This window comes from Loxodonta africana, chromosome 13, assembly GCF_030014295.1.
Source record: "Loxodonta africana isolate mLoxAfr1 chromosome 13, mLoxAfr1.hap2, whole genome shotgun sequence".
Classification (NCBI taxonomy): Eukaryota; Metazoa; Chordata; class Mammalia; order Proboscidea; family Elephantidae; genus Loxodonta; species Loxodonta africana.
The window spans coordinates 3,308,861-3,325,282 of NC_087354.1; the positions used below are offsets into that span (position 1 = coordinate 3,308,861).

Genomic DNA, 16,422 nt, shown 5'->3' on the forward strand with positions numbered 1-16,422 from the left:
TCAGAAAAACATGGAAAATGAGAGGCTGCAGGATAGGTGACCCTCAGGAGGGAATGGGAGCGTGAGCTCTCATGCATGGTGCGATGATTCTGGAGGATGATTTTGGACAGGTTTTCTAGCAGCTCCATTGTAAGGGTTCCTAGGTGTGAGGTTCCTCAGTTGTGACACAGACACATTGTGTGTGCAGCATCCTCCTGGGCCACTCACATCATCCCTATGGGGGAGGAAGAGGAGCAGATACGAACATGAAGTTTATGCTGGTGCTCTTCTTTGAGTAATAAGGTCCTTTGTCTCTGAACCAGAAGTTTCCTGTCTTCTGACAACATCCACAAAACTGTGGCAGGCTAACTAGTTAGCTCTCAAGTAAACTCTTGGACCCTTCACTGTTCTTGACACCTTTCTGTGGCCCCTGGGAGACTTTCCCACTGCCAAACAATGGGATGGAATCTCTGCATGGCATTCCTGTTGTCCTCCTACTTACAGACAGCATGCTTCCACTACAGCATTGGTCACAGTCAGGCCTGTCTCCCAGGGTAATGCCTGATTTATGGGAGACGCAAAATAGCTTTTTATGGAGTAAATTAACACTCCTCAAACACTGTTCTACTATTGAAATCTACAGATACCCTTTTTCTATTTCCTTAATTTCTCCTCTGTTGAAAATAAAATATTTAAAAAGGGCTTGAGCATTTACTCATTCATCATTAACTTTGATATCTAATCCCTATTTTAGTCAGAGCCAAATGGCAGCACAAGCTTCTTCTCCAGGTTTACCATGACTTACTCACTTGGGTGGTGCTGGGGCCTTGAACATTCTGAAATTAAATGAAAATTAAATTAAATACATACATGCGTTTTTATATGTCTTGGTGAGCTTCTTGGACGGTCAGCTTTTCATCATTCATGATATTAGGGAAGTTTTCTGTCAGCGATTCTTCAATGATCTCCGTATTTTCCTTTTTCTCTTTCTGTTCTGGAACTCTGATCACTTGCAAATTTTTGCTTTGGATTGTATCCCACAAAATTCTCATGGTTTCTTCATTTTTCTTCATTCTTTTTTCTAATTTTTCAACAGAGTTGCATCCAAGTGTTTGTCTTCGATTTTGCTGATTCTGTCTTACATCATTTCAAACCTGCTCCTCAGCCCTTCTATGACACTGTCCATTTCTGAAATCTTGTTGTTTATCTTTTGGATTTCTAATTGCTGTTTTTGTATGATTTCTAGTTGTGAGCTTATTTTATCATTTTGTTCCTGTATTGCTTTTCTGAGTTGTTCCATTTTTGTCTGTATTTTCCAAGAATATTTCTGCCTTTTCCATAAATATGTCTATTTTTTCCTCATATTTATCAGCTTTTTGCTTCAACTCTTGGATTGCTCTGAATATTAGAGTGTGAATTCCCTGTCAGATAGTTTTAGTGACTTTTCTTCTACCGGAAAGTCATCTGGTGTTTTATTCTGGACTCCTACTGGAACTATCCTGTCCTTTTTTTTTTTTTTAATTAATTTTTATTAAGCTTCAAGTGAACATTTACCATTCCAATCAGTCTGTCACATGTAGATTTACATACATCTTACTCCCTTCTCCCACTTGCTCTCCCCCTATTGAGTCAGCCCTTTCAGTCTCTCGTTTCGTGCCAATTTTGCCATCTTCCCTCTCTCTCTATCTTCCCATCCCCCCTCCAGTCAAGAGTTGCCAACACACTCTCCAGTGTCCACCTGATTTAATTAGCTCACTCTTCATCAGTATCTCTCTCCCCCCCACTGACCAGTCCTTTTCATGCCTGATGATTTGTCTTCGGGGATGGTTCCTGTCCTATGCCATCAGACATTCTGAGGAGCATTGTCTCTGGGATTCCTCTAGTCTCAATCATACCATTAGGTATGTTCTTTTCATGAGAATTTGGGGTCTGTATCCCATTGGTCTCCTGCTCCCTCAGGAGTTCTCTGTTGTGTTCCCTGACAGGGCAGACATCGATTGTGGCCGGGCACCAACTAGTTCTTCTGGTCTCAGGATAATGTAGGTGTCTGGTTCATGTGGCCCTTTCTGTCTCTTGGGTTCTTAGTTGTCATGTGACCTTGGTGTTCTTCCTTTGCCTTTGCTCCAGGTGGGTTGAGACCAATTGATGTATCTTAGATGGCCGCTTGTTGGTATTTAGGTCCCCAGGCGCCACAATTCAAAGTGGGATGCAGAATGTTTTCATAATAGAATTCTTTTGCCCATTGACTTAGAAGTCCCCTCAAACCAAGTTCCCCAGACCCCAGCCCCTGCTCCGCTGACCTTTGAAGCTTTCATTTTATCCTGGAAACCTCTTTGCTTTTAGTCCAGTCCAATTAGGCTGACCTTCCTTGTATTGAGTGTTGTCTTTCCCTTCACCCAATGCAGTTCTTATCTACAGATTGATCAATAAAAAGCCCTCTCCCTCCCTCCCCCCTTTGTAACCACAAAAGTATGTGTTCTTTTCCGTTTTTTCTATTTCTCAAGATCTTATAATAGTGGTCTTATACAATATTTGTCCTTTTGCAACTGACTCATTTCGCTCAGCATAACGCCTTCCAGATTCCTCCATGTTATGAAATGTTTCAGAGATTCGTCACTGTTCTTTATCGATGCGTAGTATTCCATTGTGTGAATATACCACAATTTATTTACCCATTCATCCATTGATGGACATCTTGGTTGCTTCCAGCTTTTTGCTATTGTAAACAGAGCTGCAATAAACATGGGTGTGCATATATCTGTTTGTGTGAAGGCTCTTGTATCTCTAGGGTATATTCCGAGGAGTGGGATTTCTGGATTGTATGGTAGTTCTATTTCTACCTGTTTAAGATAACGCCAGATGGATTTCCAAAGTGGTTGTACCATTTTACAATCCCACCAGCAGTGTATGAGAGTTCCAATCTCTCCGCAGCCTCTCCAACATTTATTATTATTTTTTTTGGATTAATGCCAGTCTAGTTGGTGTGAGATGAAATCTCATCGTAGTTTTTATTTGCATTTCTCTAATGGCTAATGATCGGAGCATTTTCTCATGTATCTGTTGGCTGCCTGAATATCTTCTTTAGTGAAATGTGTGTTCATATCCTTTGCCCACTTCTTGATTGGGTTGCTTGTCTTTTTGTGGTTGAGTTTTGACAGAATCATGTAGATTTTAGAGATCAGGCGCTGGTCGGAGATGTCATAGCTGAATATTCTTTCCCAGTCTGTAGGTGGTCTTTTTACTCTTTTGGTGAAGTCTTTAGATGAGCATAGGTGTTTGATTTTTAGGAGCTCCCAGTTATCTGGTTTCTCTTCGTCATTTTTGGTAAAGTTTTGTATTCTGTTTATGCCCTGTATTAGGGCTCCTAGAGTTGTCCCTATTTTTTCTTCCATGATCTTTATCGTTTTAGTCTTTATGTTTAGGTCTTTGATCCACTTGGAGTTAGTTTTTGTGCATGGTGTGAGGTATGGGTCCTGTTTCATTCTTTTGCAAATGGATATCCAGTTATGCCAGCACCATTTGTTAAAAAGGCTATCATTTCCCCAATTGACTGACACTGGTCCTTTGTCAAATATCAGCTGCTCATACATGGATGGATTTATATCTGGATTCTCAATTCTGTTCCATTGGTCTATGTGCCTGTTGTTGTACGAGTACCAGGCTGTTTTGACTACTGTGGGTGTATAATAGGTTCTGAAATCAGGTAGAGTGAGGCCTCCCACTTTCTTCTTCTTTTTCAGTAATGTTTTGCTTATCCGATGGTTCTTTCCCTTCCATATGAAATTAGTGGTTTGTTTCTCTATCCCCTTAAAGTATGACATTGGTATTTGGATTGGAAGTGCGTTATATGTATAGATGGCTTTTGGTAGAATAGACATTTTTACTATGTTAAGTCTTCCTATCCATGAGCAGGGTATGTTCTTCCACTTAAGTATGTCCTTTTGAATTTCTTGTAGCAGAGTTTTATAGTTTTCTTTGTATAGGTCTTTTACATCCTTGGTAAGATTTATTCCTAAGTATTTGATCTTCTTGGGGGCTACTGTGAATGGTATTGATTTGGTTATTTCCTCTTCGGTATTCTTTTTGTTGATGTAGAGGAATCCAAGTGATTTTTGTATGTTTATTTTATATCCTGAGACTCTTCCAAACTCTTCTATTAGTTTCAGTAGTTTTCTGGAGGATTCCTTAGGGTTTTCCATGTATACGATCATGTCATCTGCAAATAGTGAGAGCTTTACTTCCTCCTTACCAATCTGGATACCCTTTATTTCTTTGTCTAGCCTAATTGCCCTGGCTAGGACTTCAAGTACGATGTTGAATAAGAGCGGTGATAAAAGGCATCCTTGTCTGGTTCCCATTCTCAAGGGAAATGCTTTCAGATTCTCTCCATTTAGAGTGATATTGGCTGTTGGCTTTGCATAGATGCCCTTTATTATGTTGAGGAATTTTCCTTCAATTCCTATTTCGGTAAGAGTTTTTATCATAAATGGGTGTTGAACTTTGTCAAATGCCTTTTCTGCATCTGTTGATAAGATCATGTGGTTTTTATCTTTTGTTTTATTTATGTGATGGATTACAGTAATGGTTTTTCTGATATTAAAGCAGCCTTGCATACCTGGTATAAATCCCACTTGATCAGGGTGTATTATTTTTTTGATGTGTTGTTGGATTCTATTGGCTAGAATTTTGTTGAGGATTTTTGCATCTATGTTCATGAGGGATATAGGTCTAAAATTTTCTTTTTTTTGTAATGTCTTTACCTGCTTTTGGTATCAGGGAGATGGTAGCTTCATAGAATGAGTTGGGTAGTATTCCGTCTTGTTCTATGCTTTGAAATACCTTCAATAGTAATGGTGTTAAGTCTTCTCTGAAGGTTTGGTAGAACTCTGCAGTGTAGCCGTCTGGGCCAGGACTTTTTTTTGCTGGAAGTTTTTTGATTACTGTTTCAATCTCTTTTTTTGTTATGGGTCTATTTAGTTGTTCTACTTCTGAATGTGTTAGTTTAGGTAGGTAGTATTGTTCCAAGAATTTATCCATTTCTTCTAGGTTTTCAAATTTGTTAGAGTACAATTTTATGTAGTAATCTGAAATGATTCTTTTAATTTCATTTTGTTCTGTTGTGATGTGGTCCTTCTCGTTTCTTATTCGGGTTATTTGTTTCCTTTTCTGTTTTTCTTTAGTCAGTCTGGCCAATGGTTTATCCATTTTGTTAATTTTTTCAAAGAACCAGCTTTTGGCTTTGTTAATTCTTTCAATTGTTTTTCTGTTCTCTAATTCATTTAGTTCAGCTCTAATTTTTATTATTTGTTTTCTTCTGGTGCCTGATGGGTTCTTTTGTTGCTCACTTTCTATTTGTTCAAGTTGTAGGGACAGTTCTCTGATTTTGTCTCTTTCTTCTTTTTGTATGTGTGCATTTATCGATATAAATTGGCCTCTGAGCACTGCTTTTGCTGTGTCCCAGAGGTTTTGATAGGAAGTATTTTCATTCTCGTTGCTTTCTAAGAATTTCCTTATTCCCTCCTTGATGTCTTCTATAACCCAGTCTTTTTTCAGGAGGGTATTGTTCAGTTACCAAGTATTTGATTTCTTTTCCCTAGTTTTTCTGTTATTGATTTCTAGCTTCATTGCCTTGTGGTCTGAAAGATGCTTTGTAATATTTCGATGTTTTGGATTCTGCAAAGATTTGTTTTATGACCTAATATGTGGTCTATTCTAGAGAATGTTCCATGTGCACTAGAAAAAAAAGTATATTTTGCAGCAGTTGGGTGGAGAGTTCTGTATAAGTCAATGAGGTCAAGTTGGTTGATTGTTGTCAGTAGGTCTTCTGTGTCTCTATTGAGCTTCTTACTAGATGTCCTGTCCTTCTCCGAAAGTGGTGTGTTGAAATCTCCTACTATAAATGTGGAGGTGTCTATCTCACTTTTCAATTCTGTTAAAATTTGATTTATGTATCTTGCAGCCCTGTCATTAGGTGCGTAAATATTTAATATGGTTATGTTTTCCTGATCAATTGTCCCTTTTATCATTATATAGTGTCTTTCTTTATCTTTTGTGGCAGATTTAAGTCTAAAGTCTATTTTGTCAGAAATTAATATTGCTACTCCTCTTCTTTTTTAGCTTATTGTTTGCTTGATATATTTTTTTCCATGCTTTGAGTTTTAGTTTGTGTCTCTAAGTCTAAGGTGCGTCTCTTGTAGGCAGCATATAGATGGATCGTGTTTCTTTATCCAGTCCGTGACTCTCTGTCTCTTTATTGGTGCATTTAGTCCATTTACATTCAGTGTAATTATAGATAAGTAAGTTTTTAGTGCTGTCATTTTGATGCCTTTTCATGTGTGTTGTTGGCCCTTTCATTTTTCCACATGCTTTTTTGTGCTGAGACGTTTTTCTTAGTAGCTTGTGAGATCCTCATTTTCATAATGTTTAACTTTATGTTTGTTGAGTCGTTACGTTTTTCTTGGCTTTTTTCTTGAGTTATGGAATTGATATTCCTTTTTGTGGTTACCTTATTATTTACCCCTATTTTTCTATGTAAAAACCTAACTTGTATCGTTCTATATTGCCTTGTATCCGTCTCCATCTGGCAGTTCAATGCCTCCTATATTTAGTCCGTCTTTTTGATTATTGTGATCATTTATCTATTGATTTCCATGATTTCCTGTCATGTGTATTATTTTGTTTATTTATTTATTTTTTAGAGTTAGTCTTACTTTGTTTGTTTTTGTGCTTTCCCTATTTGAGTTGCGTTGATATCAGGACGTTCTGTTTTGTGACCTTGTATTGTGCTGGTACCTGATATTATTGGTCATCAGGCCAAACAATCTCCTTCAGCACTTCTTGCAGTCTTGGTTTAGTTTTTGCAAATTCTCTAAACTTGTGTTTATCTGTAAATATCTTAATTTCTCCTTCATATTTCAGAGAGAGTTTTGCTGGATATATGATCCTTGGTTGGCAGTTTTTCTCCTTCAGTGCTCTGTATACGTCGTCCCATTCCCTTCTTGCCTGCATGGTTTCTGCTGAGTAGTCTGAACTTATTCTTATTGATTCTCCCTTGAAGGAAAGCTTTCTTTTCTCCCTGGCTGCTTTTAAAATTTTCTGTTTGTCTTTGGTTTTGGCAAGTTTGATGATAATATGTCTTGGTGTTTTTCTTTTTGGATCAATCTTAAATGGGGTTCGATGAGCATCTTGGATAGATATCCTTTCGTCTTTCATGATGTCTGGGAAGTTTTGTGTCAGGAGTTCTTCAACTATTTTCTCTGTGTTTTCTGTCCCCCCTCCCTGTTCTGGGACTCCAAACACTCGCAAGTTATCCTTCTTGATAGAGTCCCACATGATTCTTAGGGTTTCTTCATTTTTTTTATTTCTTTTATCTGATTTTTTTTTCAGCTATGTTGGTGTTGATTCCCTGGTCCTCCAGTAGTCCCAGTCTACATTCTAATTGCTCGAGTCTGCTCCTCTGACTTTGTATTGCGTTGTCAAATTCTGTAATTTTATTGTTAATCTTTTGGATTTCTACATGCTGTCTCTCTATGGATTCTTGCAACTTGTTAATTTTTCCACTATGTTCTTGAATAACCTTTTTGAGTTCTTCAACAATTTTATCAGTGTGTTCCTTGGCTTTTTCTGCATTTATCCTAATTTCATTTGTGATATCATTAAGCATTCTGTAAATTAGTTTTTTATATTCTGTATCTGATAATTCCAGGATTGTATCTTCATTTGGGAAAGATTTTGATTCTTTTGTTTGGGGGGTTGGAGAAGCTGTCATGGTCTGTTTCTTTATGTGGTTTGATATGCACTGCTGTCTCCGAGCCATCACTGGGAAACTAGATTTTCCAGGTAGTCGGCTAAAAGAAAATGCAGTCAGATCCCTATCTGAATTCTCCCTCTGGCTCCGGGTATTCGGATGTTAATGGAGCCGCCTGGGGAGGGTGGGGGAGGGATCAGAGAGCTAGGAGTGTAGCACCACAGAATATAGAGCTGAACACCGCTTTCACACTCCGCCTCCGTCCGCCAAAATCTGGGTGGGAAGGCTTCCCGGCAAGGACGCTGCTTTCCCTGCTCGGAGACCAGTCACTTCCTCCCGGGGACTTCTCCCTCCGGTGCGCGGCACCACTTGGGTGCACTGGGTGGGCGTCTCCCACACGAACGGGTGGGCCCACCCCCAGGGTCTATTCAGGAGAATATAATTGGACCCCGCGCTCGCGCCCCGCCTGCCTGCCCAAGTCCCAGCGGGACGGCTTGCTGGCTGGGATGCTGCTTTCCCCGGTCCGAGACCAGTCACTTCTGGGGATTTCTCCCTCCTGTACGCACACCGCACGCGGGGACTGGGTGGAAGTCCTCCCGCACGACCAGGTGGGTCCGCCCTCTGGGTCAATTCGGGGGAATATAATTGGACCCCGTGCTCAAGCTCCGCCCGCACGCACGCCCAAATCCCAGCGGAATGGCTCCCCATCTGGGACGCTGTTTTCCCTGCTCTGTGACCAGTCACTTCCGGGGATTTCTCCCTCCTGTACGCGCACCGCATGCGGGGACTGGGTGGAAGTCCTCCCGCACGAACGTGTGGGCCCCACCCCGGGGTCGCTTTAGGGAAATATAGCTGACCTCCCCCCCAGTTGCGCCCCACCCACCTCCCGCCAAACTCCCGGCGGGACGGGTCCCCAGCTGGGACGCTGTTCTCCCCACTCCAATATCAGTCACTACCTCCCGGGTGCTTCTCCCTCCAGCTGCGCCGCTACACCACCCGCGCCAACCAGCTAGACTTCCTCCTGGGATGGGTTCGGGGGGGAAGGGCTGGGCCCCCCGTCAGTGCCGTCTGCCCCCCTGGGCTCTGCCCCAGATCGGGCTCCGAAGGTCACCTGCCTGGTACGCTGGCTCCTAGTTCTGAAAACGGTCGCTGTCTGCCCATATTTGTTCGTTTTCCGTCTCTAAATCTGTGCTTGTTGTTCAGAGTTCGTAGATTGTTATGTATGTGATCGATTCCCTTGTTTTTCCGAGTCTTTGTTGCAAGAGGGATCCACAGTAGTGTCCACCTAGTCCGCCATCTTGGCCCCGCCTCCTCCTGTCCTTTTTTAAAATTATGTTTTGATATTTTTTGCTGTCTTTGGAACACTCAGTAGTTATTTTCTTCATTTCCTGATTGTAGATTTGTTTGTTTCATCCTGCTTTTTTCTTTCATCTGGTTATGTCTGAGCAGGTGGGCTGTGCATTCTTTGTTGTTTACTCATCCGTAGTCATGATATTTTTCATCTCTTTGTCCAATGGACAGGGACATTCTTTCAGCTATGGTGTAGCAGGGCAGGTCTAGCTGAAGGGTAGTGGCTGGGATGGGTTGTTTGTGGCACGTACTAGGACCAACAGGGCAGGCCAGGAATCAGTGCTGAGCAGATTCCAGTAGGCTGTGCCTGTGCTTCTTGGGGGTGTGATGTTCAGTGCATGGTGCAGGAGGGCAGGAAAGAGGGGGGAAGTTGTGATGTGTGGAGCTAATAGGGTTATGGGAAAGAGGAGAGAGAAACAGGAGCCAAAAAAAAAAAAAAAAAGGCAAAAAAGACCAGACTTAATGGTCTGACTGAGATTAGAAGGGCCTCGGAGGTCATGGTCCCAGACCTGTTAGCCCAAGACAGGTACCATTCCCAAAGTCAATTCTTCAGACAGGGATTGGACTGGACTATAGGATAGAAAATGATACTGGTGAGAAGTGAGCTTCTTGGATCAAGTATACACATGAGACTATGTGTGGGCAACTGCTCTCTGGAGGGGAGATGAGAAGGCAGAGGGGGACAGAAGCTGGCTGAATGGACATGGAAATGGAAAGTGGAGAGAAGGAGTGTGCTGTCTCATTGGGGGAGTGCAACTAGGAATATACAGTAAGGAGTATATAAATTTTTGTATGAGAAACTGACTTGATTTGTGAACTTTCACTTAAGCCACAATAAAAATTAAGAAAAAACAAACAAGCAAACAAAATTTAAAAAAGAGCGCTAATGGAGCCTGCCGTTGGAGTGATAAGAAACTGAGAAATGGAGACAAGCAAAAAGAAAAAGGCAAAAAGAAAAAAAAATAACTACATAAAAATTTGGAAAAGAAAAGAAAAGCCCCTAGAAGTCCTGGAGTCCCACTGGTGGGACTGCTTAGACCAGGGAAGTGGCTCCCAGGCTGCACAGTATAGCCTGGCTAGAGATGGTATAGATATCACACAGCACCAGCTATTCAGGAGACAGGAAAAGAAGATAAATGTAGAGAGACAAGAACTGAGAATGAAGAAAGACAGAAAGAAAAAGAGAGAGAAAAGAAACAAAAGAAAGGAGAAAAAAATATAAAAGAAAAAAAGAAATGCCCCAAGGATCCCATCTACATGGCTGCACAGATTGGGGGATTGGCTCCCAAGTGGTGCAGTACAGCCTAGCTAGAAGGGGGTCCCTAGCTGCAAAAAGAAAAAGAAAACAAACAAACAAAGCAAAACAAGGGAAAAAAAAAGCCCCAGGTATCCCACCAGCGTACCATTTTGCATTCCCACCAGCAATGGATAAGTGTTTCAATTTCCCCACATCTTTACCAACATTTTTTTTTTTAATCTCAGCCATCACAGTGGGGGTGATAGGGTATCTAATTCTAGTTTTGATTTGCATCTCTCTGGTGGCTAATGATGTTAAGCATCTTTTCGTATGTGTGGTGGCCATTGGAATGTCACTTTTGGTGAAATGTCTTTTCAAGTACTTTCCCCATTTTATGATTGGGTTATTTGTCTTTTTGTTGTTAAGTTGTCAAAGTTTTATATATATTTTGGTTATTAGATCCTCATCAGTATTTGGTTTCTGAAGATATTCTGGCAGTTGGTAGAATGTCTTTTCATCTTTTTTGCAAAGTCTTTTGATGAAGAAAAATTAATTTTTATGAGGTCCCATTTATTTGTCCTTTGCTGTTTGTGCTTTTGTTATTATATTAGATAATACATTGTTATAAGCTAGGCCTGACAGCATTGCCCTGCATTTTCTTCTAAGAATTTTATAATTTTGGTTCGCACATTTAAGTCCTTAATCCATTTTGAATTTGTTTTTGTGTATGTTGTTTCATTTTTCTGCATGAAGAAATCAAATTTTCCCAATGCCATTTATTGAATTTCTTTCCCCACCAAAGGGACTCAGCACCCATATCAAAATGCAGTTAAGCACACATGTGTGGATTTATTTTTGGACTATCAATTCTACTCCATTTGTCTATGTTATACCAATACTAGGCTGTATTGATTACTGGAGCTCTATAATATGTTTTAAAATCAGGATGTGTGAGTCCTCCTACCTCCTACTTCAAATACCATCAAGGTCACTCATGGTAGACAGGTTTCAGCTGAGCCTCCAGACTAAGACTAGGAAATAGGACATGGCAGTCTACTTCTGAAAAAAAAAAAAATTAGCCAGTGAAAACCTTATGAGTAGCAGAGGAACACTGTCTGAAACAGTGCCGAAAGATGAGCCCCTGAGGTTGGAAGCCACTTAAAATACAACTGAGGAGGAAGACCTGCCTCCTCAAAGTAGAGTTGGTTTTAATGAGGTGAATATAGTAAAGCTTTTGGGATCTTCATTTGCTGATGTGGCATGGCTCAAAATGAGAAGAAACAGCTGTAAACATCCATTAATAATAGGAATGTGGAATGTATGAAGTATGAATCCAGGAAATTAGAAGTTGTCAAAAATGTAATGGAACATATAGACAATGATATTCTGGGCATTAGTGAGTTGAAATTGGCTGATATTGGCCATTTTGAATCAGACAATCATATGGTCTACTATCCTGGGAAAGACAAATTGAAGAAGAATGGCATTATATTCATCGTCAAAAAGAAAATTTCAAAATCTATCTGTAAGTTAAAGCTGAAGAGATTTGAACAAGTCTATGAGAGCCAAAGTACTACCCTGAGTATATCCCACTGAATTTAGAGACCATCTCAAGAATAGATTAGATCCTTTGAACACTAATGACTGAAGACCAGATGAGTTATGGAATGACATCAAGGATATCATACATAAAGAAAGCGAGAGGTCATTAAAAAAGACAAGAAAGAAAAGACCAAAATAGATGTCAGAAAACACTCTGAAACTTGCTCTTGAATGCCAAATAGCTAAAGCAAATGGAAGAAATGATGAAGTAAAAGAGCTGAACAGATTTCAAAGGATGGCTTGAGAAGACAAAGTATTGTAGTGACATGTGACATGACCTGGAGTAGAAAACCAGAAGTGAAGAACACAGTCCGCATTTCTTAAGCTTAAAGAACTGAAGAAAAAAGTCAAGATTTGAGTTGCAATATTGAAGCATTCTATGGGGAAAATATTAAGTGATGCAGGAAACATCAAAAGAAGATGGAAGGAATACAGAGAGTCACTATACTATAGCATATGGTCAGGAACCAGTGGTACTGAAGGAAGAGGACCAAATTGCACTGAAGGCATTGGCGAAAAACAAGGCTCCAGGAATTGAACTTCAACAAATGGATGCAAATTGGAAGTGCTCACTCCTCTATGCCAAGAAATTTAGAAAACAGCTACCTGGCCAACCGACTGGAAGAGATCCATATTTATGCCTACTGCAAAGAAAGATGATCCAGCCAAAGGCAAAAATTATCAAACAGTATCATTAATATCACACAAAAGTAAAATTTTGCTGAGGATAATTCAAAAGTGGCTGCAGCTGTATATCGACAGCAGACCTTCAGAAATTCAAGCTAGTTGCAGAAGAGGGTGTGGAACCAGGGATATCATTGCTAATGTCAGATGGGTCCTGGTAGAAAGCAGAGAATACTGGAAGTATGCTTACCTGTGTTTTATTGACTATTCAAAGGCATTCAACTGTGTGGTTCATAGCAAGTTATAGATAACATTGCAAAGGATAGGAATTATAGAACACTTAATTGTGCTTATGAGGAACCTATTCATAGATCAAGAGAAGGTTGTTCAAACAGAACAAGGGGGCACTGCATGGCTTAAAGTCAGGAAAGATGTGCATCAGGGTTGTATCCTTGCACCGTGCTTATTCAATATGTATGCTGAGCAAAAAATCTGGAAGCTGGACTATATGAAGAAGAATAGGGCATCAAGATTGAAGGAAGGTTAATTTGCAACCTGTGATATGCAGATAACACAGCCTTGTTTGTTGATAGTAAAGAGAACTTGAAGCACTTATTGATGAAGATTAAAGACTACAGCATTTAGTATGGGTTACACATCAACATAAAGAAAACAAAAAATCCTCACAACTGGACCAGTAAGCAACGTCACAATAAATGGAGAAAAGATTGAGGTTGTCAAATACTTCACTTCACTTGGATCCACAATCCACACCCATGGAAGCAGCAGTCAAGAAACCAAATGACACATTGCATTGGGCAAATCTGCTGCTGCTGCCAAAAAAAATCTCTTTAAAGTGTTCAAAGGCAAAGATGTCATTTTAAGGACTGAGGTTCACCTGACCCAAGCCGTGGTGTTTTCAATCGCCTTATATGCACGCGAAAGCTGGGCAATGAATAAGAAAGACTGAAGAATTAATGCCTTTGAATTCTGGTGTTGGAGAAAAATATTGAATATACCATGGACTGCCAAAAGAATGAATTAATCTGTCTTGAAAAAAGTACAGCTAGAATGCTCCTTAGAGGCAAGGATGGCTAGAGTTCATCTCATGTACTTTGGACATACTATCATGAGGGATTAGTCCCTGGAGAAGGACATCATGCTCAGTAAAGTTGAGGGTCAGAGAAAAAGAGGAAGAACCTCAATGAAATGGATTGATACATAGGCTGCAATAATGGGCTCAAGCATAACAAAGATCACAAGAATGGCGCAGAATCTGGCAGTGTTCAGTTCTGTTGAAAGAGGTTACTACGAGTCGGAAGCAACTTGAGGGCACTTAACAACAACAACAGCAGCAACAACTGTAGTACAGTGGTTAAAGTACTAGGCTACTAAACGAAAGTTCTGCAGTTCAAACACACCATTCCCTCCATGTGATAAAGATGTTGGCTGTATGCTTCTGTAAAGATTTACAGCCTTGGAAGCCCTATAGGGTGGTTCTACTCTGTCCTATAGGGTCTCTATGAGTCAGAACAGACTTGATGGCAATGGGTGGTTAATATCTTTTAGTAGCGTTTTATAATTTTCATTGTATAAATCCTCCACATTCCTGGTTAAATTTATTCCTAGGTATTTAATTCTCTCAGATGCTACTGTAAATGGAATTGTTTCCCTAATTTGCCTTTCGTATTTCTTATTACCGGTGTATAGAAATCCAACTGATTTTTGGTCGTTGACCTTGAACCTTGTAACTTTGTTAATTCCTAGTAGCTCTTGCAGACTTTTTGGGATTTTCTATATATAGGGTCATATCATTCACGACTAGAGATAATTTTACTTCTTCTTTTCCAACCTGAATACATTTTATTTCCTTTTCTTGTCTTTGTTGCTCTGGCTAGGATTTATAATATGATATTTAATAGAAGTGGTGATAATGGGCTCCCTTGTCTTGGTCCCAATTTGAAGGAGAATGCATTCAGTCTTTCTCCTTTAAATATAATTGTGGCTGTTGGCTTTTCATATATGTATGCCCTGAATCATTATTGAGGAATTTCCATGCTATTTCAATTTACTTGAGGATTTTCATCAAGAAAGGTGTTGGATTTTCTCAAACGCTTTTTCTGCATCCATAGAGATGATCACATAGTTTGTTTCCTTTGTCTATTGCTGTGGTATTGATTGATTTTCTAATATTGAGCCATTTCTGCACTCCTGGAGTAAATTCCACTGGGCTATGGTGTGTGACTCTTTTAGTTATTACTTGCATGGGATTTTTTTCCCCATCCTTTCACTTTCAATCTGTTTGTGTCCTTGAGTCTAAGGTGTGTCTCTTGTAAACAGAATATATTTGATCGTTTTCTTTTTAATCCATTCTACCACTCTTTGCCTTTTGAATGGAGCGTTTAGTCCTTTTAAATTCACTGTAATTATTGAGGAGAACTGACTTCTGCTATTTTGCTGTTTGGTTTTTATGTGTCTCAAGCCTGCTTTGTCTTTGTCCTTTACTTCTGCTTGCTTTTGTGTCTTATTTATTGTCGTGAGCCGTTCCTTTCTCCTTTCCTTTTGTGTATGTTTTTCGATATTTTCTTAGTGGTTACCATGATTAGTACATTTAAGAACTTGTAAGAGTAAGTTGGTTCCAACTTTACTGCAGTAACATACAAGAAAGTCTACACCTATTTCTTCTCCATTTTGTTTTCATCACTAATTACATCTTTATATTTTGTGTGTCATGTAACATAATTTTATCCCTGCTTTTTATACATTTGGGATGACAATCTTAATATCATACAAGGTAGACTTAAAGACAAAACAACTAGAATTATCAAGCATGAATGCCTTATTTCCACCCCTTGTACTTGTCCAGCAATCTCTTTATTAGGAATCTTTTTATTATTGTTGTAATTACTATTATATTTTATTTTGTTTTCATTGAAAGTTTGTACAGCAAATTATGTTCTCATTTAACAGTTTTTATACATACTGTTCAGTGACATTTTTACATTTTTCACAATGTGTCAACATTTTCATTATTTCTGTTCTGGTTGTTCTGTTTCCATTAATCCAGTTCCCCACCCCTTAACTTTTCATCTTTGCTTTAGGGTAAATGTTGACCATTTGGTCTCATGTAGATGATTTTTTTTTTTTTTAAGGGAGCATGGTACTCATGGGTGACTGTGTTTATTTTATGAACCAAGCTGTTATTTAGCTGAAAGCTGACCTCTGGGTGCGGTTTCAGTATATAGTTTAAAGGGTATCAGTGCGACAGTCTTGGGGCTTCTGTAGCCTCTACCAGTCCAGTAAGCGTGGACTTTTTTTTTTAATTTGAATTTTGTCCTACATTTTTTTCCCATTCTATCTGGGACCATCTATTGTGTTCCTGGTCAGAACGGTTGGTAGTGGTAGCCAGGCACCATTTAGTTCTTCTGGCCTAAGTATAGATGAGGTTGTGGCTCATAAGAGCTATTAGTCCTATAGTTTATTCTTTGATTTCCTTCTTTTTCTTTTGCTTCAGACAAGCAGAGACCAGTAGTTGTATCTTAGGTGGCTGCTGCAAGCTTTTAAGATCTCAGACGCTACTCACCAAACTGAGATGAAGAATATAAACTTAATGAAGCATGTTATGCCAGTTGACCAGGTTGTCTCATGAGATTATGGTCCTAAACATTCAAATCCAGTAAACCAATTCTGTGAAGGGTTTTGTTATGTGTAGGAAGTATCTGTAATTATGACCCCATGTGCTTTATATATATATGTACACAGCACAGACATACATGTATATACATATGCCCATGGATATGCCTAAACATGTATCCATATATACACACATATACCTTCCTATCCATATATATGTGTACCTATCTACCGATGTAACCACACACAT

General features: G+C 39.5%; 1 pseudogene; it reads left to right on the forward strand.

The window, feature by feature from the left end:
• The first annotated feature begins 245 nt into the window (after positions 1–245).
• The window catches only part of LOC135233062 (abnormal spindle-like microcephaly-associated protein homolog), a 46,076-nt pseudogene continuing 29,899 nt past the window's right edge, over positions 246–16,422 (forward strand).